A 24,999-nucleotide genomic window follows, 5' to 3' on the forward strand; every position below is an offset into this window, starting at 1 on the left:
TTTTTATAGACTTTATTAAGGTATAAATGACATATAAGAAATTTTTGTATTTAAACATTAAATTTTACATATATATAAATGTATATATATAAACTATATACACACATAAATAAACTTAATAAACAATCCTGCCAATAAAAACCCTTCCATGCCACTATAGAAGAGAGAAAACACAATTTATCAGTCAGTAAGCATTACAAATTTGTATGCTTTGTATGCAAATTTATACAGATTTGTGAATAGCATGAAAGTGTCTATAAAGTCTGGACAAATGCATACATGTGCATTTATACAGAGAAGTAAAAGTAAAAGAACAATAAAAACTTCTGTTATTTGCTTGGGAGATAAGAAGACTCACCTTGTGATTGTCTCCAACTCACCTCATGAAGGACTTCTAACTTCGTCTTAGAGGTATGTACTTACAAGTTTAAGGATCAGAAGGCTCATGACCTTGAACAGTAAGATTTCAAGTTCAAATCTCTGTTTAGGTCTATCAGGTTTTTCAGGAGACGCCCTGAGGAGGAGAAGGTAGGAGGCATCCTCCTCCTCTTCTTCGTTCAAGAAAAAAAGCTCAGTCATCTTACCCTTATTGTACAGGTATGTACATATGAATTCATTACCACAATTAAGATAATGAACGTATCGATCATCCCCAAGTTTCCACATGTCCATTTGTAATCCTTATCTCCCTCCCCTCCCCATCTCCTCCATTCTCAACCAACCAGATTGGCTTTCTGTCACTTTAGATTAGTCTACGTTTTCTAGAGTTTTATACAAATAGAATCATGTAGTATATACTCTTTTGTATCTGGTTTCTGTCACTCAGTATACTTACTCTGTGTTATTCATGTTGCACTGTGTATCAATAGCTCATTATTTCTTATTGCTGAGTAGTAGCCCATTGTATGGATATACCATATTTTGTGTATCCATTCATTTGTTGATAGACATTTGAGTTGTTTCTGGGTTTCAGCTATTACAAATAAAGCTACAATGAACATACATATCTGTGTGTCTACATTCTAGAGGTGGAGTGGCTAGATCATACGCTAGGTGTATGTTTAATTTTTTAAGAAACTGTTAAACTATTTTCCAAAGTGATTGTACCATTTTACATTCCCACAAGCAGGGAAGTGGATTTCTAGTAACTCCATGTCTTTGCCAACACTTGGTATGTTTAGGTTTTTAAATTTTAGTTTTTTAATAGGTGTATATTGTTTTATCATTGGGATTTAATTTGCATTTTCACAATTTCTAATAATATTGGGCATCTTTTCATGTTCTTATTTGCCTTTCATATATCATCTTTGGTGAAGTATCTTTTGAAATTTGTGCCCATTTAAAAAGTTTAGTTGTCAAAATATTTATTATTGAGTTTTGAGTGCTTTTACAAATTTTAGACGCAAGAGTTTTACCGTATATTTGATTTGAAAATATTTGCTCCCGTTTATTGTTTAACAGTGTTTTTTGGAAGAGCAGAAGTTTTGTTTTTATGTTTGTTTTATTTTAAATGAGATCCAATATATTATTTCTTTTATGAATCATGGCTTCAGTATGATATTTAAAAATTTTTGCCTAATCCAAAGTTACAAAGATTTTCTTCCAGAAGTTTTAAGGTAAGTTTTATATTTACATTGATGACAAAGTTTGAGTTAATTTTTATATATGGTGTGATGTATGGATCAAAATTTATATTTTTGCTTATGACTATTCAATTGTTACATCAACATTTGTTGAAAAGATTATCCCTTCTCCACTGAATTGCTGTTGCACTTTTATTGAAAACCAGTTGTTCTTATATGTGTGAGTCTATTTCCGGAGTTTCTATTCTGTTGCATTGATATTTTTCTATCTTGATCCTAATACGATAGTCTTGATTATTGTAGCTCTATATTAAGTCTTGAAATCAGGTAGTGTTAGCTTTCCAAATCTGCTTTTTCTTTTTCAGCTATGTTGGTATTCTAGGTCCTTTGCATTTCCATATGAATTTTAGAATCAGCTTGCAAATTTATACCAAAACAGAAAGCATACCAGTATTTTAATTGGGATTTCATTGAACCTATAAATTAATTTAGGAGAAACTGACATCCAACAAAATTGAGTCTTCAAACAGATGAGCACAGCATATCTCCCCATTTATTTCATCTTCTTTAATTTTTCTCAGATATATTTTGTAGTATTCAGTATGCACATTTTGCACATATCTTTGCAATGGTATTTTTTCATTTCAATTTCTGATGAATATGATCAGTATATAGAAATACATTTGATTTTTGTATACTGATCTTATCTTCTGTAACCTTGATAAACTTATTAGTTCTAATAGCCTATTTGTAGATTCCATCAAATATTTTAAATAGATGGTCACATTGTCTGTCAGTGAAGACAATTTACTTCATTTTCAGTTTGGAACACTTTTATTTCCTTTGCTTGCCTTATTGCCCCAGCTAGGACCTCCAGTAAAATATTGAATAGAAAAGGAATGAGAGGGCCGGCCCCGTGGCTTGACGATTGAGTGCGCGGGCTCTGCTGCTGGCGGCCCAGGTTCGGATCCTGGGCGCGCACGGAGGCACCGCTTCTCTGGCAATGTGGGGGCCACATCCCACATACAACAGCTAGAGAGATGTGCAGCTGTGACATACAACTATGTGCTGGGGCTTTGGGGGAAAAAAAAAGAGGAGGATTGGCAATAGATGTTAGCTCAGAGCCGGTCTTCCTCAGCAAAAAGAGGAGGATTAGCATGGATGTTAGCTCAGCGCTGATCTTCCTCACAAAAAAAAAAAAAAAAAGGAATGAGAGCAGGCATCCTTGACTTGTTGCTGATCTTAGAAGTAAAGCATCCAGGCCTTCATCATTAACTATAATGTTAACTTTAAGTTTTCATTGATACCTTTTGTTGGATTGAGAAAAGTTCGTTTTTACTTCTAGTTTGCTAGAGTTTTTATTGGAGATGGATATTAGATTTATCAAATGCTTTTTCTGTGTCTAATGAGAAAATCGCACACTTTTTATTTTTAAGTTTGATATTATGATAAATAAAGTTTATTGATTTTCAAATGTTAAACAACCACCTTGCATTCCTGACATAAACCCCAGTTGTTTGTGTATCATCTTTTATATGCTTTTGGATTCAATTTGCTAAAATTACATTTAGAATTTTTGCATCTAAGTTCATACAGGATGTTGATCTGTAGTAATTTTTTATTATAATGTCTTTAATTTTGGCCTCCAGAATGAGTTTAGAAGTCTTCCTTCTCCTTCATTTTTCTGGAAAAATCTGTGTGGGAATGTTATTATTTCCTTCTTCAATGTTTTATATGAATCATCAGTGAAGACATCTGAGCCTGGAGTTTCTTTATGGAAAGGCTTTTAAAACAACAAATTCAATTTCATAAGTAGATTTAGGACTATTCAGATTATCTATTTCTTTTTTTTTCCAAAACAATTTGGGTGTTCTCTCTTTTTTTTTTTTTTTATTGGTTTATAACATTGTAAAAATTTCTGGTGTACATCATTGTACTTCTATTTCTGCATAGATTACATCATGTTCACCACCAAAATACGAATTACAACCCATCACCATACACATGTACCGAATTATCCCTTTCACCCTCCTCCCTCCCCCCTTCCCCTCTGGTAACCACCAATCCAATCTCTGTCCCTATGTGTTTGTTTATTGTTGTTATTATCTACTACTTAATGAAGGAAATCATATGGTATTTGACCTTCTCCCTCTGACTTATTTCACTTTGCATTATACCCTCAATGTCCATCCATGTTGTCACAAATGGCTGGATTTCATCGTTTCTTATGGCTGAGTAGTATTCCATTGTGTATATATACCACATCTTCTTTATCCATTCATCCCTTGATGGGCACTTAGGTTGCTTCCAAGTCTTGGCTATTGTGAATAACGCAGCAATGAACACAGGGGTGCATGTACCTTTGCAAATTGGTGTTTTCAAGTTCTTTGGATAAATACCCAGCAGTGGAATAGCTGGATCATATGGTAGTTCTATCCTTGATTTTTTGAGGAATCTCCATACTGTTTTCCATAGTGGCTGCACCAGTTTGCACTCCCACCAGCAGTGTGTGAGAGTTCCCTTCTCTCCACATCCTCTCCAACACATGTTGTTTCCTATCTTGTTAATTATAGCCATTCTGACGGGGGTGATTTGATTTGCGAATGTTAAACCATCCCTGCATACCTGGAATAAATCCCACTTGATCATGGTGTATAATCTTTTTAACGTATTGTTGTATGCGATTTGCTAGTATTTTGTTGAGGATTTTCGCATCGATGTTCATCAGTGATATTGGCCTGTAATTTTCTTTTTTTGTGTTGTCCTTGTCTGGTTTTGGTATCAGGGTAATGTCAGCTTCGTAGAATGAGTTAGGGAGCTTCCCTCCTCCTCAATTTTTTGGAAGAGTTTGAGAAGGATAGGTATTAAGTCTTCTTTGAATGTTTGGTAGAATTCACCAGGGAAGCCGTCTGGTCCTGGACTTTTATTTTTGGGGAGGTTTTTGATTACTGTTTCTATCTCCTTACTGGTGATTGGTCTATTCAAATTCTCTACTTCTTCTTGATCCAGTTTTAGAAGGTTGTATGATTCTAAGAATTTATCCATTTCTTCCAGATTGTCGAATTCGTTGGCATATAGCCTTTCATAGTATTCTCTTACAGTCTTTTGTATTTCTGAGGTGTCTGTTGTAATGTCTCCTCTTTCATTTCTGATTTTACTTATTTGTGACTTCTCTCTTTTTTTCTTGGTGAGTCTAGCTAAAGGTTTGCCAATTTTGTTGATCTTTTCAAAGAACCAGCTCTTGGCTTTATTAATTTTTTCTATTGTTTTTTTGGTCTCTATTTCATTAATTTCTGCTCTGATTTTTATTATTTCCCTTCTTCTACTGATTTTGGGCTTTGTTTGTTCTTCTTTTTCCAGTTCCTTTAGGTGCATTGTTAGATTGTTTATTTGAGATTTTTCTTGTTTGTTGAGATAGGCCTGTATCGCTATAAACTTCCCTCCTTGAAATGCTTTTGCTGTATCCCATAAATTCTGGCATGTCGTATTTTCATTTTCATTTGTCTCCAGGTATTTTTTGGTTTCTTCTTTGATTTCTTCATTAACCCAGTCGTTGTTCAGTAGCATTTTGTTTAATCTCCACGTATTTGTGGCTTTTCTGATTTTCTTCCTATAGTTGATTTCTAGTTTCATACCGTTGTGGTCAGAAAAGATGCTTGGTATTATTTCAATCTTCTTAAATTTATGGAGACTTGTTTTGTGGCCTAATATGTGATCAATCCTGGAGAATGTTCCATGTGCATTTGAAAAGAACGTGTATTCTTCAGTTTTTGGATGGAATGCTCTGTAAATATCTACTAGGTCCATCTGTTCTAGTGTGTCGTTTAAGGCCAATGTTTCCTTATTGATCTTCTGTTTGGATAATCTATCTGTTGGTGTAAGAGGAGTGTTAAAGTCCCCTACTATTATTGTGTTACTGTCTATTTCTGTTTTTATGTCTGTTAATAATTGCTTTATATATTTAGGTGCACCTACATTGGGTGCGTAGATATTTACAAGTGTTATATCCTCTTGTTGGATTGTTCCCTTGATCATTATGTAATGCCCTTCTTTGTCTCTTTTTACAGTTTTTGTTTTAAAGTCTATTTTGTCTGATATGAGTACTGCTACCCCAGCTTTCTTTTCAATGCCATTTACGTGGAGTATCTTTTTCCATCCCTTCACTTTCAGTTTGTGAGTGTCTTTAGGTCTGAAGTGTGTCTCTTGTATGCAGCATATATATGGGTCTTGTTTTTTTATCCAGTCAGCCACCCTATGCCTTTTAATTGGAGCATTTAGTCCATTGACATTTAAAGTAGCTATTGATAAGTATGTACTTACTGCCATTTTTAAAATTTTTTTTTTCCTCAGTGTCGTAGTAGTCCTTCTCTGTTCCTTACTTCTTCTATACAGAATTGATGGTCACTTTACTTTGACCTCTGTCTGAAAGCTGTACTCTTTAACTCCCCTCCTCCCTCCTTTTATGTTTTTGTTATCATATCTAACCTCTTTTTTGTGCATTTGTATCCATTACGTTCTAATCATGGAAATAGATCATTTTTCCTATTTGTGGTCTTCTCTTTTCCCCTTAAATCAGTCCCTTTTACATTTCTTGTAGCACTGGTTTCTTGGTGATAAACTCCTTTAATTTTTGCTTATCTGGGAAAATTTTGATCTCTCCTTCCATTTTGAATGATAACCTTGCTGGGTAGAGTATTCTTGGCTGTGAGTTTTTTTCTTTTAGTACTTTAAATATATCGTGCCATTCTCTTCTAGCCTGTAAGGTTTCTGCTGAGAAGTCAGCTGATAGCCTTATGGGGTTTCCTTTGTATGTAACTTGACATTCTCTTGCGGCTTTTAGGATTCTCTCTTTATCTTTAATTCTGGACATTTTGATTATGATGTGTCTTGGTGTGGGCCTCTTTGGGTTTATCTTGTTTGGGGCTCTCTGTGTTTCCTGTACCTGGATGTCTGTTTCCTTCCTTAGGTTAGGGAAGTTTTCATCTATTATTTCTTGAAATAGATTCTCTGCCCCCTTGTCTCGCTCTTCTCCTTCCGGGACACCTATAACACGGATGTTAGTGCGCTTGATGTTGTCCCAGAGGTCCCTTAGACTGCCCTCACTCTTTTTAATCTTTTCTCTTTTACCTGTTCACCTTGGGTAATTTCTTCTAGTCTTTCTTCCAGCTCAGAGATCTGTTCTTCTGTATCCTCTACTCTGCTTTTGAGTCCCTCTAATGAATTTTTCATTTCCAGTATTGTTTTCTTCATTTCTGATTGGTTCTTTTTTATATCTTCCATTTCTTTGTTGACATTCTCACTGAGTTCATCTATTCTTCTCCCCAGATCAGTGAGCATCCTTAACACTCTTAGTTTGAACTCTCTGTCGAGTAGGTTGCTCATTTCTGTTTTACTTAGTTCCTTTTCTGGGGTTTTGTCCTGTTCCCTTACTTGGAATGTATTCTTTTGCCTCCTCATTTTGCCTCTTTCCCTGTGCTTGTGTCTACGTATTAGGTAGGTCAGCTACATCTCCTGCTCTTGGATAGGTGACCTTATGTAAGTGATGCCTTAGGAGGTTCCCAGTGTGCTTCCCTCAGTTCTCAATGTTCCAGGGGTGACCCCTATGTGGGCTACGTGTGTCCTTCTATTGTGGCCTGTTAGCTCTCCCTATAGGTGCCCAGGGAGGCTGAGTTATGCTCCTGGCCAGCTGTTGTAATGCTCAGCTGTTTGTAGTTGTTGTGGGCCCTTCAGTCTCTTTATCAGGTGTGGGGAGCCCCAGCACAGTTGGCTGTAAGTTCTAATACCACATTTGTGTTGCAGTATTTCTTTTAACTGAGTAGGCCCCCAGCGTGGCAGGTTGTTAGGCTCAGGGCCTTACAATTGCTGTAAGCCTCTAGCCTATTAGGTCTCTTGTCAGCTCTCTGAGGATTGCAGCTGGGTGGGGCTGGCCTCAGGCACAGGAGCACCCAATTGTTTCAGGCTTGAAAGGTGGGGCAAACCTCCTATGTGGGTCTTTGAGAAGCACAAGTCTTCTGCAGCTGACAAGGCCTGTTGCCCACAGGTCCACACACACAGTCAACACAGTCCTGCCCCGTGTGAGCGCCCCGACCCCCAAGCGGACCCAGTCTCTCCACGGCGGGAGCCCCACACACTCCGCCACCACCCCACACTCTCCACCCACTCCTTGTACACACCCTGCCCCGCTCAAGTCGGCTCAGTTGCCAGGCTGCAGAGAATCCAGTCACCAATCTATGCAGGCCCACCAGTTGTTGGGTGGGGCCAGTCTCTAGGGTGGGCTGCCTGCCCTGGCTGAGCTGGATTAAATCGGTGCTCTAGAGGGTGGAGCAGACCCTGGGCTAGCAGGTCTCAGGGAGAACTCCAATGGCGTCTGTGTCAGCACCCTCACACCAGGCCACAACAATGGCCGCCGCCAATGTCCCAGTCCCTGGAGAGGTGTCACCCCTCACCGAGATGCACTCAGGGCCTATTAGGTGAGTCTCTTGTCACCAAAGCACTGTGCACCTTTCTTTCTGGTGATTTTAGGATGCTTTCTGGAACGGGTGAGTTTGTGCGCGGGCCCTTTAAGAGCCAGTTTTAGTTTCTTTGTGAACCGGGTTTTCTGGGGGTACTCCCCAATGCTTTAGTAGCAGGCAAAGTCAGATATTATGCCGCTGGTCTCGATTGTGCTGGGTGCACAAAATGCCGACAGCGGGGGCGCTCCCCTGCTCAGAGCCCCGCACCTCCAGGGAAGGTGCGTACCTGTGAGCTGCTCCCGGGCGGCCATGAAGCTGGCGGCTTGTGAAGGCGGCGTTTTTCCTCTCCGGAAGGGAGTCTCTGCCTCTTCTACCCCAGTTAGGATTGTCCGTTGTTGCAGGAGTTCCTCTCATCCAGTTTTCAGTTCTGTCTCAGGGGTAATTTTTTCACAAGTAGTTGTAAATTGGCTGTGTCCACGGGAGGAGGTGAGTTCAGAGTCTGCTTACGCCGCCATCTTGACTCCGCCTCTCTATCTATTTCTTTTGAAGAAACTTTAGTAGCTTTTATTTTCAAGGGATTTGTCCATTTTATCTAAATGGTCTCCTTTATTGGCCTAACGGTCATAATATTTCTTTATTATCTTTTTAATGTCTATAAAATCTATAGTGATATCATCCCTCTCACTCCTGATTGGTACTTTTTGTCTTCTCTCTTTCTTTTTCCCCTTATCAGTCAGGCTAAAGAATTATTAATTCTATTTGTCTTCTCAAAGATAAATAAGAGATAAATAGAATTAATAGAATTTTCTTCTCAAAGAACTAGCTTTTGCTTTTATTCAATTTGTCTATTTGGATCTTGCTTTTAAGATTTGTTAGGCAGGACCAAAGCAGTGTTTAGATTTGGGGTAAGTATTTCTCCCCTAAAGAGGCAAGATCTTTCTGGGTACTCTAGCCAATGCCTCATGAATTGTGAGGTTGTCCACACTGGCTGGTGGGAAACTATTCGTTACTCTGTATATGCCAGACACTATTCCATCTAATTCTTTCAGGTGGTTCTTTCTTCGGCCTCGGGTAATTTCCTCTTACCCATGTGCTGATCAGTATTGTACCAAATATTCAACGGATCCCTCTGTAGATCTTTGAATTTCTATCTCTGTTCAGGTCTACCCTCTGGTACACTGTCCTGCAAACTCTAGCTACCTTTGTCTCTCAGGACTCTCAGCTTTGTCTCTGCGACTCAAAGAGTCCTATGAGCTTCTCCTGGATTGCCTCTCATGCTGAAATTCTCTCAATGAGGTAAGCTGGGGCAATCATAAGGCTCATATTGTTTGTTTCCATTGTCTCAGTAATCATTCTACTTCAATGCCTGCTGTCCCAGGGTCTTAAAAACCATTGTTTCATATATTTTTTCCAGCATTTTTTTTCTTTCAGGCCTAAGAATAAATCTGGTCACTGTTACTTCATCTTGGACACCAGCAGAACACTGTTGTTCAGAAGCAGGGCAACCCATATAATTTTATTCTTTGAAATTGAACCCATATCTAGAGTATTGTGCCTTTTTTTTGGTCCCAGATTTTTAAAACTTTTGTTTATTAGGCCTGTAGTACCCATTGCTTCAAATGACCTCTTATGTTGAACTTCTATGTAAAAATAGGGCACAGAGCCTTACCAATAGTCATCTTCTTATCCTTCTTCAACCCCACCAAGGGAGGCTCTGAGGCATTTCCATGGGTTTTGTTAGCTTTGCAAATCGCTAACTCAGAATAAAGTCCCAAGGACCCAGTATGTCAGAACACCCTTCCAGCCTCATATCAATCTCTCCTCCATAAATAAATGCATGCCACCCTTGCCAAACAACCTGCTCTTCAAACATATCATGTTGTCTCATATTTATTTATTTGAGAATGTACTACTCTTCTATTCTGAGTTCTTCTTCCTTTTCTCACCCCTTTCACCTCATCTTTTGGATTTATTCAACAGTTTGCTCAAGTGACCTCCTGAGAGTTCTTCCATATGGGCCTATACTAAGAAAATCATCTCTTTTACCATCTCCCAAGGTTCTGTCACCTACTAAAATCTTTATAAAACAAAATTTGTTTTAATTAGGTTTTTACACATCTATTCTACCATCAAATATGACTGCTTTGAAGGCATATAGCCTGTCTTGGCGATTTCTTAGGCCAATTATATGACGCTGCCTAAAGATGTAGCTTTTTAATGGGGATGCTGGTTCTTTAAGAAAAAAATGCTTAAAATTCACTAGTGCCAAAAGTTTAAGGCAAGAGAAGTTGATTTTTGCTCATATTTTTGTGTTTAAATTTAGGTAATAATCGGGCAGAGACTTTGGGTCTGATGTGCTGTGATTTTTTGTAGTTATGCAAGAGGTCTTTGTAAACACACACACACATAAACACACATCCCTTATCTGATCAAGATTTCATGAAATTTCTTCAACAGTGTAAATAATTTTTATACCAAATGGTGAAAATGGTGAGGTTGTAAATAAGATAAATTCAAAGTACTTTTATGGAATCTATGTGAATCCTTTATGGTTCAACTGTGCCATTGCTTTGTGGCATAGATATTTATTTTCAGTAAACTAGGATTTAAATTTATTGTTTTGCTGAAGCTCACTAAAAATGAGAGACTTATCTCATCATGGCATTCATTAATTAAATTTTTAGATATCTTAAAAATAACTAAATGCATTAAAATATATACATAAAGAATTTATAATATTAAGGTGAAAAAACTTTTTGAATGGTAAGAGATACCACAAAGTGGCCTTACATGAATCAAATGGATACCATAAACTTATATATACAGTGATTCCACAAATAAGAAAGGTAATCAACCTGACAGAAAAATAAAGAAAAGCAATTTACATATGAAGAAGTCCAAATGGCCAATAGTGATACATAAAAATGATCAATTTCAGTAAATAAAGTAAAAAGTGTGAATATTGCCCCCCCCCCAAAAAAAATCACAATAATAACACTGAGGTATATACGTTGAGTACAAACAGCTGTAAAGTTTGGAAGGGCATTTTGGCAGTACCTTTCAAATTTGAAAGCATGCATACATATTACCTAGCAATCACTTTTTTGAGGAATCTGTCTTACCAAAATTCCAGGAAGAGAATATAAATGAACATTTACAAGTATTTTAATGACAGCAATGTTTATTATAACAAAAACAAACACACACATACCTAAATACCTAAATATCCATCATTAGGGAATAGATAAATATGTTTTATTTATGTTATGGAATGCTAATACGGTCCTTATAAAGGAGCTCAATTTACATTCTGACTTGGAAAGATATGTTGTGTAAACAAACAAAAAATCCAGACAGATACATACCAAAGAGGTAAGAGTAGTTATTTCTAGTAGAGTCTGGGTTGAGTGAGCTAAAGAGGGGATAGCGTGGAGGGGCAAATATGGGAACTTTTACTTCTTTATATCAGTATTTTAAATGAAGAATTATGAGTGAATTTAACTTTTAAAAAAGCTTATCCTACATTATTGAAAATAAAAGAAGATAGTAGGAAGGAGAAGAAAAGTAGAACAATAAAAATATATACCACTTGGAAGCAAACTGGACAGTAGTAAAGAATAGTTGCATCAATTAGCAAAACAATTGAATTGTAGACATTAGACTTGGATGCATGAAGATTCCATAAACATATTCTCTGTTGCTAGGTAACAATATTTCCTAATCCTTGATGAACATCAAAGGTACTCAAGGTGAGTCTTAAAAGTACAATTTTCTGGGAATTATTATTATTCAGGGATTCTAATTCAGTAGATAAGATATTATTATGGACCCCCATGTACCCATCTTCAACTTCAACATTGAACCACATGTTGCCAAACTTATTTTATCTTCCCTAAATAGTTTTTTTTTTTTTTTCAATAATTCTGGAGTATTTTAAAGCAAATCCCAGACATCATCATGTCATTTTACTTATACATAGCTTATTATGTGGCTCTATTATTATGCATATCTATGAGTGTTTTTTAAAAAAATAACTACCAAGCCATATGACACAAGATAAAATAAACAAAAAATCTTCAATGTCATAGAACACCCTGTCTATACTCAAATTTTCCCAGCTGTCTTTAAGATAAATTTTTAGAGTTGGTTTGTTCAAATCAGTATCTGAACAACATTTCTTAAGTATCTTTTATTTGATAATAATCTCCCTTCTTTTCCTCCCCATATCATTGGATACATCAGTAAAGCCACATCATTTATCCTGTGGATGTTAGAATGTAGCACTTGGCTTTATCTGAGAAATTTTGACTGCTACTTTGTGATGTTACTTACCTTGTTTTTCTATCCCCTGTAGTTCCTATCAACTGGCACTTAGGTTTAGAGACTTGATCACAGTTAGGATTTCTTTGTTTTCTTTTTTGTCATTAGAATAATTTCTTCTAGGGATACATAGTTGAAATACTGTGTTTAAAGTCACTTGAAGTAATTGGCTTCTCTCCAGGGTTATACCATTCTCTTGATATATAATTAAGCCTATTGGCTTTAGTTCATTTTCAATTTGTAAGTATTGTGCCCTTTTGACATAATTTTCGTGGTTTCAAAATCAAAATCAGAAAAGCAGGTATATTCATATAAATCTCATGTCTATTCCTATCTCCTCCCCTGGTTCCCTCTTTCCTCATATAAGGTAACCATTTTTTATTAGTTTTTGCTTTTGCTTTATTCTTCCATATTTACATCTTGAAAATGTAAGTATGAATGTATATACATTCATATTGCCAACACTACTATTTAATAAGTAGCTTACCATAAACATGTTTCCGTATCTTACTTTTTTTAAATTTTACTTTAAAAATACTGTATCTGTGGCTCGTCCTCTATTTTTTTAACCTTTAATTAATACTTCTTAGACATATTGGATCTTTATTTCTCGTTAATTTAGAGTAGTTTTCCCATAGTTTCTTCAACTAGTGCCCGATAATGGACAAGAGGCCTGTTTTAAGTCTCTTGTTTTTACTGATATGCCACAATGAGTAATATCATGCATATATCACTTTATTATGTTGTATTTTTGACCTTGACTCTTAGGAATAGTTCCTAGAATTGAGATTTCTGAGATTAAGAGCAAATGCTTATCTGTTTCAGATCACTATCTCCAGATTCTCCTACATTGCAGTTATATTATTTTGCACTCCCACTAGCTATCATGTCAGAGTGTCTATTTCTTCCATAGCTGTACAAGTAGAGAATGGAGAGAAATTTTCATATTTTTGTTAAAAATAGTATCATAGTGTAGTTTAATCAGCATTTATGTTATTAGAAGCCGAATTGAGCAGTTTTTCGTTAAGATTAAGGACCGTTCGCAATTATCTCTCTATGTATTGTCTGTTCCTATCTTTTCATTTTACAATAACTAAATTTCACGAACTATTCTGATGTTCAGTCTGGGTTGATTCCCAAATATATCCATACAATAATACAGAGAATATTAGAGCAATTAGAATATACAACATGCAGAATAATTAGAATCTATTATATTTATGAAAGCAATTTTTACTATCATAATCCCATCACTTTCATTCATGGTTAGAACTATAATTGTAAGAAGAATCCACAGGTCATACTGGTATTTACTGAGAAACACAAAGAGGAAAAGAAACAGGCAGCAGAAGTTCTTTCAAGACTTCCAATAACTAGAATCATTATTTCTCCTTGTTACAAAAGTTACAAAAGTAAGGGAGAAATTTGAATAACATTTATAAATCAGTTAATATACAGGCACAATGCAAAATAAGTGATTCTATATGTGTGAACTACTTGAGCAAAGATAGGAATGACTAGGTCACCCTGTGCATGAGGAATAGCAGTAAGAGATAAGGCAGGAAATATATATCATTCTAAGAAAGATGGATTCTGTCCGAAAGACAATATGGATATGCCATAGGCTTTTTTTTTAAGCTTATTATTCTTTTGCTTAATTACTTAATTAATTAATTTTTCAAGGTAACATTGGTTTATAACATTATATAAATTTCAGGTGTACATTATTACATTTCAATTTCCGTGTAGACTGCATCATGTTCACCACCCAAAGACTAATTTACCGTCCATCACCATACATATGTGACCTATCACGACTTTTGCCCTCCTCCCTCCCCTGTTCTCCTCTGGTAACCACCAATCTAATTCTGTCTCTATGTATTTGGTGGTTGTTGTTGTTTTTATCTTCTACTTATGAAATAGATCATACAGTATTTGACTTCCTCTGTCTGACTTATTTCACTTAGAATAACACTCTCAAGGTCCATCCATGTTGTTGCAAATAGCAAGATTTCATCTTTTTTTTTATAGCTGAGTAGTATTCCATTGTGTATATATACCACATCTTCTTTATCCATTCATCTCTTGATAGGCACTTAAGTTGTTTCCAAGTCTTGGCTATCATGAATAATGCTGCAATGAGAATAGTGGTGCACATATCTTTATGTATTCATATTTTTATGTTCTTTGGATAAATACCCAACAGTAGAATAGCTGGATTGTATGGTAGTTCTATTCTTAATTTTTTGAGAAATCTCCATACTGTTTTCCTTAGTGGCTGCACCAGTTTACATTCCCACCAGCAATGTGTGAGAGTTTCCTTTTCCCCACATAAACTCCAACACTTGTTATTTCTTGTCTTGTTAATTATAGCCATTGTGACAGTCGTGAGGCTTTTGATCTGGGTTGGGACATGGTTAGGTATTGAGTTTTGGTGGATCAGTCATTGCTTCTGACTGATAAATTCTTACCTGAAAAAAGTGCTGATGTTCACTGACCTTCCCTGTATTCCATATTGTTCCCTGCATCCAGTCCATATCCATTTCTGAGGTTATCATCTATGTCTTAAAAGGCAATACTATAGTAACACTGAAAAAGATTTATATCAGCACGTGGGAAGAAGTACACATTCACATTCTTCCTAATTAATAGCTCTAGGTTTTGTATGTTCAATCAATCAATACGTATATATTGAGCCTCTACTGTGTATAAGCACTGGGCCAATCATTGAGAGAAAATATTTTCAACAATTTTGCTTTATGGATGTGGAAGATTAGGCATGCTTTTGTATATATATAAAATGTTCATTAAGATTTCTCTTTCCAACAATATCGAAGACTGGATAACCTGAGGAAGTCCTGCCTAAATACACATAAGTGCATTGAATAAATACAACAAATGTCCTTTAAATTCATGTTGATCTCCAGGAAAAGTGAAGGATTTCTCTAAGAGACCAAAAATGCAGGAGAAATTGAACATGAGAGAGGTGAGTTGGTACTGATGCTTTTACTGCTCTGATTGAGTGGGGTGGGGGAGAAAAGAAGAGAGGAGAGGTTTTAGGGTTTAATAACCAAGAAACTTGCATCTAAAGGGTCCTATACTCAACTGAGCAGGGTGGAATTGATGTGGTCCATGACTAAGGCTGAAAATGTTAAAAGTGTAACCACTAAGAGAATGAATAAGTATGAAAACCCCATGCAGAAAGAGATGACAAGAAAGATTGCCTTTTTAAATGTGGGATCTAGATAAGGAAAAAAAAAACCCTGCTCTGAGAATTCATAATTACAGATTTGCTGTCCTATAGGTTTGGGGCTCAATTTACACTGGTTACGTGTCTACAAACAAGTAAATGTGTAACCACAGGCACTCTAGGACCAGTTCAAACTGACCCCATCTTATCAACAGAAGGTTTTTCAGGGGCAAGCCAAAAAAATTTGCAAAGTCATGTAGCCAGAGCGTGCACAGAGGAGAAAGTCTTGACCTGAAATGACCCTGTAACCACAGATTCTCCCCCCACAGAACTGAAGGACTCGGACACAACCGGAACTTGAAAATTGGACTCTTGTCAGAAGCAAGGGGTCCATTGTCTAGGAAGATCAGTGTTAAAATCCCTTCCACACCTACTATAAATGTTTAAAGCCTTACCATAAGTGTTTAAAGCCTTCCAATCAAAACCTGCCCCATCAGCATTTCTGCATACTAGGCTGTTCTCCCTAACCTCTTAAATTTTGCCATAAATCCTGAATCATGGGGACAGATCTGAGAGCTTACGCCTCCTATCTCCTTGAAAATCGATCTCACAATAAAGTCTTTTCTTTTCTCAAAAGTCGATGCTGGGGGCCGGCCCGGTGATGCTGGGGGCCGGCCCGGTGATGCAGGGTTAAATGTGTGCACTCTGCTTCGGCAGCCTGGGGTTCACAGGTTCAGATTCTGGGCACACACCAACACACCGCTTGTCAAGCCATGCTGTGATGGCGTCCTATATAAAGTAGAGGAAGATGGGCACGAATGTTAGCCCAGGGCCAATCTTCCTCAGTAAAAAGAGGAGGATTGGCATCGGATGTTAGCTCAGGGCTGGTTTTCCTCACACACACACACACACAAAAAAAGTTGATGCCATAAGAATTGCCTCTTTATGGGCAATGGGCAAGAGAACCCCAGTTTTGTGTGGTAATAAATGTATGTAAAAATTGCTGCCAGAATGGTTATATCTGAGTAAATTCTAAGCCTCAAATCATAAATTATAAAACACACTAGGAAAGAATCTGTCATGTCTGAGGATCTGTAGACTAAATAAATAGCAACATCAGGTTCTAGACCATTCCCGATAGTGTAATTATCAGGTACTTATAATAACTTATGTGTGCTTAAAATTATCAAAGAAGGAACTGCAGTCACAAAAAACAACATACTAACAACTGCAACCAACCACAAAAACAGCTTGATTTGAATGAGCAACAAGTAGAAGTTCTAGAAAGGATCAATGCAGTTTCCAAAATCAAAAACTCACTTGGTAGTTAAGCAGTAAATCAGACACAGCTAAATCAACAATTAGAGCTTACAAGACAAATTAGAAGAAATCACCCACAATACAACACTGAGAATTGGAAAATATGAGAGATTTAAACCCATCATTATAAAACTGTGAAACACCAAAGGTACAGCAAAGATCTTAAAAACCGTCAGTGAGAAATGACACAACACTGACAGCCTACTTTCAACAAGATTGATAAAAGCCGAAAAGCTGTGGATACGTTTATCCTAGAATGTATACCCTAGGAGCAACTACAGAGAGCAATCTAAGAGAGAATGCAGAGATAAGTGGGCAAACTCTACGTTTGATCCCAAATTACTTAGCCTTCCCAGTATGGATTACTCTAGAAAAAGGCAGCCCCTTCCCACTCCTCCTAGCTCAGTATCTGTTAGTTTCCTAGGTTTTCTCAATTTGAGTGCCAGCCCTTTGAGGTTATGAGCATGTATCATATACATACTTGTGACTTTCACAGTGCTCCAAACGTGAAGGGAATGTAATAATTTATTAGAATTTATTTTTAACATACTTGAGTCCTTACCAAAAACTATACATTATAGCCATACTCGGTATTATTTTGTAGCAGTTTTGAATGCCAGACTGAAGTTTTCACTTAATTCTTTTGGTGATAGGCAGCCATTTTGGGTGTTTGAGTAAGGGAGTATTGGAGCTTTATGTTTAGAAAATTTAATGCTATAAAAGGCATGCACAATACCTTCTGTTTCTCTTTATATTCCAGAGTTCACAAAAATATTATAATTATAACATTTTAATAAGTATTTAATGAATTCTGTCCAATTTGCTATTTGTTTTTTTGGTAAAGTATCACTGTATTTGCAGTTTTATATCAAATAACATTAAAATGTGAGTTTCTTTAAGCTGTTTTTAGTAATACAAAAAAAAAAATGCTGACTTTTAAGAAATCAAAAGATGGAGCCAAGCCAAATAGCAGGATCCATAGTCCTGCTACTAAAGAGAAATACTGTCAATATTTTATGATATAAATTTCCAAATATTTTCTATACTTGATCATATACATAAATATAAAATAAACATGATCTATATACATGTGTATGTGTATAAAAACATTACTTACATAGTGCTTATATATACACATATGTATAATTTTATAACCTGTTTTTTACTTCACAATGTAGAGTAAAATATTTACATATCAGTAAAAACACACTTTTCGTTTTTAATGCCTGCATGGTATTTTATTGTATAGGCATGTTATAAGTATTCAGCTGATCATGTTGAATTTTACTTTCTAATATTTTTCACTCTCATGAAAGTTATGAGAAACTTTTATATACATTCTTTCTTGAAGGTATAATATTTACTTAGAATATATTTCTAAATTGGAATTTCCAGGTTAAATTATATGACTATTTGTAAAGCATGAACACAATTTTGAACCCATTTCACTCTTAGAACTTAGAAAATTCTAGAGATGTAGAATTCCACCGCTGGCAAGTGAAAACTCAGAATTTCCTTTTTTCTCTATCAAGTTCTTCCTAAAATGTATTTAGATTTTGAACTGTTCCTTCCAAAGAAGATCTGCAAGTTTTCCACATTTGTAATTTCTCATTGATTGAACAAAATTCGTATTAATTTCTTTTCAAAGATAGATTATATTATTTTCTAGCTTCCATGTTCTATGATATATATATATATATATATATATATATGTACATGTATATCTGGGAGTCTGGAGTGTTTCTATTTTTTTTCTCTAAGTGAACTTGGAAATAGTATAGTTTTTAGACCTGCCTCAGGGAAGTAAAAAAAAAAAAAATGACCTTGGCATTTGTTTATTTAGCATTGACTTTATCATCTTTGAAAATTAATTAAAATGCTTAATGTTGGCTTCTCTTAGTTCAAATACTGACTATCCTAATGAAACTGGGAGCCTAAACTGCTGCATTCCATTTAGAAAAGCTGAAGAAAACTGTATCCGCAAAGTTGGGTTTATTTAAAAGAAAAAAAAAAGATAAATTTTGTATTCACTCAGCTAGCCACTTTCTGAAGTGTGCTGTATTATGTGAATCTAATGCTATTTCACCTTCTCTCTCTTTTGTCCTGGACTAGGCAATTATAAGCCCAGATTGCTACATGGCCTGGGAGCACCAGGAAGACTGTTAACACCTCGCCTCTCTGGCAAAAGATCACACTCAACAGCTTATTAAGATTCCGGCATCGGCACCAATGACTAACGTGCAGCAAAGGCCTGGGATTTACTTTCAATTCATTTAATTACAGAAATCAATGAACTTCTGGAGCTGTGCCAGGTGAGAGAAAATGAACATAGCCCGACTGTCATTGCATTTGTGATATCAAGATCGTTCAAGCAACTCTGGCTCAAGAAACCATTAGAATCTACAAGAAACCAAATTGGCAAAATGATAAGAATAAAAAAGTCTAAAATATTTTCTTTTGAATAAAAGTATATGACCTAGGTTTGCAATTATATTAAGTCACAATGATGTCAAACTTTTTTGACCATGACTCACTTAAGAAATATATTTTGTATTACAATCCGTTACACACACACACACACACACACACACATAAATACACACAACACAATAACTATCAATCAGGGTTTTTGAAGAAGACATAAGAAAAAAATGCATCATATGGCATGATGTGTGGCGTGTAGTAGATTACCTCGATAAGTGCTAATAATACTAAATCATTCTAGAATTCAATCCAGAAATATGTTCTTAGGTGTGATTTAACTATAACGTACAAAGGGAAAATGTTTTTTAAAGCAGCTAAACTATCTGAATACAAGGCACTTCTAAAATGACCAAGAAGGGACAAAACTGTGCCTGATAGCCAGCAAATGAATAGTACAGAATGTAAAGGTCACAGATAGTTAGGAACATTAGTGACAGTGAGCTAGGGTGGTGTCATAAGAAACAGTGCTTGGACCAAGTGGGAAAACATAAAGTAAATAAAAAAGAGAAGAGTTTGGAGGATTGGAGAAGATCAAGAAGTAAAAGACAGTCTTGAGGGTTTTCTGATAGCAGCAGTGAACATAGGAGAAAAATAAGCACAAACAGATTTTGTATCCTAGCTGTCACCAAGGAGCTATGTAACCTGGGCACGTTAATTAGCCATCACAGGCTATAGCTTTCTTGTTGATAAAATAGAAGGAAGATGACTCCCACCTCTTAGAGTTTATGACTTTGAAGCATTTTAAATGCTTTAATATTAAAAAATGTAAGCACTTTGCATAAAGTAATTTGTCAATAAATGTTAACTATTAGATTGATATTACGGTTATTATCCTCCTTGTCTGTGTATAAATACTAATTATATCACTGTAGTTATTTTGCTCATCTCTCAATTATTAGGCACTGAGCATGGACTCTCCTTCCCTTCATTGCTGCAATCACAGTGTTTGCCAGAGCAATAGCATTTCTGTAGAAAGTTACCAATCATTCAACATGAGCTAATTTCCTTAGAGATAAGTGGAAATTGCCCACCAACAGATGGTGGATGCCCAATAATTACCCTCTGAAGCCATATTGATTCATATATTAAACCCTTCCTTGTAATTTTTCTCCAGACTTCCACTTTCTTTCTTTCTTTTTTAATAGTACTGTCATTCTCTCTGTCATCTACACTAGACATTTTGGATGATTTTTCCTTAAGTATAGTGCAGGGGAACATGGATGGGCAGGAGTTGTGTGCCCTCATATGAACAGAAATGAAACAAAAATGGTTCAGAAATCTGAAACACGGACAGTGGCACAGATGTGCTGTCCCAACATTGCAGTCACATAAAGTATATTATTTTTTGGTTTCCTTCATTAAATGCATTTAAACATTCTTTTGATTCTATGCCCACAATATTTTTAACATACAGTTATTTACCAGTAACATATTCAGAATCTACAATTTTATAAGTGCCATATTTAAAATTTTTGGTAAAAAGTTAAAAAAATAGACAATATTAGGGGTAGGGGTGGGCACAAGGGGTGAAGGGAGACATGTATATGGTGATGGACAAACAAAAATGTACAACCAAAAATTTTACAATGTTATAAACTATTAAAACATCAATAAAAAAATAGACAATATTGTTCTAAAGAATTCATTATCTACACCAAAGAGAGAAGGTATAAGTTATTATGACATTGTTTGATTAAGTGTTATAAGAAAAGATATACTGGGAAGGATGGAGTGTGAATAAAAACGCTAATGCTTGAGCTCAGCCATGAAGGGTGCATAGAAGTTAATCAAGGTAACTTTATTAATTTGTAGGGCTCCATAACAAAATACCACAGATTGGGTGGCTTAAACCATAGAAATTTATTTTCTCACAGTTCTGGAGGCTGGAAGTTCAAGATCAAGGTCTCAGCAGGGTTGGTTTCTTCTGAGGCCTCTCTTGTCGCTTTGCAGATGGCTGCCTTCTCTCTGTGTCCTCACATGATTTTTCTCTGTACATTTACATCCCTGGGGTCTATTTGTGTGTCCAAATTTCCTCTTCTTGTAAAGACATCAGTCAGATTGGAGTACAGCCCACTCTAACAGCCTCATTTTAACTCAGTCATCTCTTTAAAAGCCCTATCTCCAAATACAGTCACATTGTGAGATAGTGGAGGTTAGGGCTTCAACATATGAATTTTGTGGGGACTCGATTCAGCCCGTAACAGTATCTGTTCGTGATTCAGACTTTCTTTAATTCATTCAAGTACAATCAGTTTCTGCTATAATGAGACATGTGTGTTCTGAAACACCACCATACTTTGCAAAATAGGCACAATAAAAACCGTAGCTGAAATTGGATTTCCTATCTGAAATAGGATGGAAAGTTGTAACACCAGATGTGGATGAGCATGGCACATATCACACAGAGAATTAAAGTCACTGGTAGATGGCTGAGATGTGTGCATTTTGTGTGTTCCAGCGACACTTGCTTCTTTTAGGTGCAATTTTCTATGCTCGCCAAGTGTTTCTCAAGGACAAAATTGCACATGAGCAAGCATGAAACTTATATTATGCTTACATCGTTCCCTGATATATCAATCGCGTTGGAACAAATTCGTTTCAAAGCAAATATTGGAGCAGAACTGGCTGTACATCAACACAGCTATATCGAGCATCCATAATGTGGGAGGCATTCTGCTGAGCTCAGAGGATAGAAGGAAATGTAAAACACAGACTCTGCCCTCAAGGGGCTCATGATCTAAGAAAAACAATAGGCCAGTAGGAAACAGACTATTACCCCACATAACACAATGCTTTATAAACTTAGTATTCCTGTATAGTTGGAGCAAAGTGCGAATGTAGCTGGGGAGAAGTGAACTGAGGAAAACTTCTGCGGACATAATTGAGAAAAAGCAACCACCCAGTGGCTTATATTTCAGCTCTGCCACTTTCTTGCTTTGTTATCTTGGGCATCCTACTTCGGGGCTCTGTGTTTCACTTTCCTCATCTATTACATCAGATGGTAACAATATCATCTACTGAAGGGCTATGGGGAAGAGTAAAAGGAATTATTCTGTGTAAAATGGTTAGAACGATGCCTGACACGCAATGATTAAGCGTTCAGTTAGGGCCTATTGTAATTACTCTCAGTATCATTACTATTATTACTATTACTAGAGCCGGATATTTTTATTATTATTACCATGGATGAGCTGGAGGGTCACACAAAGAAGTTTGACATTCTTCCTGGAAGCAATGAGAAACCAGCATATTTAATTTAAGCAGGGAAGTCACAACATTATCTTTTATAATAGAGCTCTGCTAGCATTCGTATATGGTTTGAGGATAGGTAAAATGGAAGGCAAGCATATTTCCTAAGTAATTCAAGTAAGAGTTTGGAAAGGATAGTTACAGAGAGGTGAAGAAAAGAGAAGAGATTAAAAAGACATGGTGAAAGACGAGATGAGGTGAAAACTATAGGCCTTTATAATCAATTGATTGTATGCTGAGCTACAGGGAGAAGAAGAAATCTACACTGAGTCTCAGATTTCTGTTTAACTAACTGAATAGTTTGTGAGGTCCTTCACAAGACTGAGGATGTAATTGAAAACATAGATTTGAAGAGGAAAATTATAAATTTCATTTTGGACTTATGAAAATTGAAGTGTCTGTATGACAACACAATGAATAATTAAAAATAAAGGGTTTTATTACATGAGAAAACTCTAGGCTGGAGATTTGGACTTAGCTTGTGCACAGTAACAATAGCGTACAAATACGTAGTACCGACACTGTAGTTTTAGGATCAGTACATTTCACCTTCATTTGCACAGTGTGGTTTACTTGGTTTCTTCATCATAATCTTTTAGTTCCTCAATTCTATCCCAAAATAATGTCAATATTTTTCCTTCTAATGTATAGATCTAGAAATATAAACTTCTCTGGGTGATATTAAGACCCTAAACATAAGGTAGCTACAATATATCTGTAGAATATTTTCTCCCACTCTCCTCCGTGCTTCTTGTTGCTGCCAAAACTATAATATTTGCTGTTCTTCAGCGTGACAACCAATATGTCACCTTCATGAAGAGCTTCGGCCATTATCTCTACTTTAATAGGCTATTCTCGACTGGATAAACCATTCCCAAGGCCCAGGTCATGTGATCTCTCCTCCATTAAGTTTCTCATAAGTGGCCATTCATGAGACGTGGTGTCTCCTTTCTTAAAAATATCCCAACATTTATCTCCTCGTTGCCTATTTTGGAAATATTTGTATATTTGTCTTATTTGACAAATATACAATATTTAGTTGATTAACTATTGAAAATTGATGATATTAATTTTCCACTTGAGATAGTGTTAGAAAACAATGTTAAAGATAGCAGTGAGGAAAACAAGCCAATATTTGGAAGCTATAACTTAGAAGAACTTTAATTAAAAAAAATAGGTAGTTTTTACAAGTGAGTTTTCAAAGAATAAGACAATAGCTACGTGAAACCTTAAAGAAAAAGACAAACAGGAGCAAATGTTGCTCAAAATGTGGTGGGGTGATTGTTAACAATTGGAAGATTTTTAAAATAACGAAAAAAGTCTTTTTGTAGATATTTCATTGATTTATTTCAAAAAATATTTACTGAGCTTAAGATATATCAGAGGGAAAAAAACAAACAAAACCAAACAAAAACACAAAGATCTCTGCCATCCAGGTAGAAGAATACACATCCTAGTAAAGTGTAGGGGAGGAAGAAATTTTCCTCTATCCTTCTAGGTTCCTTGGGCTGGTCTAAGAATTAAATTGATATGAGACAGAATAACAGGAAAAATTAAAACAAGTTCAATAACATATATACAGGAGAAACCCAGGAAAACTGAGTAACTCGCCAAAATGGTCAGAGCTACCACCTTAGATATCATCTTCAGCTAAAGATAAACAAAGATTTTGGAGGTAGTGGTTTGGGACTTCAAAGTGGGGAAAGGCAATTCACATGGATATGAAAAAGCAAATGTTTGGTAAACAAATGTTTACCATGCCTTGCAAAGGCAATGGGGTATGGCGAGGACTTTGATCAAATGGGCTTTGCTAGGTTTCTCCCTGTCTGATACACCTAGTTTATATTATACTATAGTTATCTATGGTATCAGCTCCTTCCTGAAACAGGCCTTCTATCTTAAATTCTTTTAGGCTGTTAGGGGGAAGGTCAAAGTGTCTCCCTGAGTCTTTTGTTCTTAAAAGTAATCAAGCCAAAGAGACACATTTTGGGGTGGCAAATACTGCTCTCACACAAAAGGTATAATAAAATTTCCTACTAGACTCATCGACGGTTATAGGAGGGAGATAAGAGTCCTCGAAGACTTAGATTTTTGGCCTTCGTTAGTTGCCTTTCAGTTGAAATGGAAAAGATTGAGGGTAGAGCAAATTTGGGAGAAAGCAGTTAAGTTTTAGGTATGTTGTGTTTAACTTTCAGTAAATATCCAAATGGAGATGTCTAGAAGGTAGTTGGCTATGTACTGTAGCACACCAAGGACAGGATGACAGGAGCATCTATCAAGCGCTCAAACCATTGTTTGGAAGTTAGACCGATGAAAGACTTTAGGTAGAGAAATATTTAACCATGACCTATCATAGAATTGCCAGGAAATGGTGATAACAAAAAGCTGATTTATTTTTAGT

At 36.1% G+C, this 24,999-nt stretch overlaps 1 long non-coding RNA gene across 1 annotated transcript; it reads left to right on the forward strand.

Moving 5' to 3' along the window:
• Window positions 1-7,833: 7,833 nt before the first annotated feature.
• Window positions 7,834-19,357, forward strand: LOC131415389 (uncharacterized). The gene is made up of 3 exons (XR_009222448.1): window positions 7,834-8,053; window positions 15,283-15,341; window positions 18,978-19,357. It is a non-coding gene; the product is annotated as an uncharacterized LOC131415389 (long non-coding RNA).
• The last annotated feature ends 5,642 nt before the right edge of the window (window positions 19,358-24,999 follow it).

The sequence above is a fragment of the Diceros bicornis genome, chromosome 16 (assembly GCF_020826845.1).
Source record: "Diceros bicornis minor isolate mBicDic1 chromosome 16, mDicBic1.mat.cur, whole genome shotgun sequence".
NCBI lineage: Eukaryota > Metazoa > Chordata > Mammalia > Perissodactyla > Rhinocerotidae > Diceros > Diceros bicornis.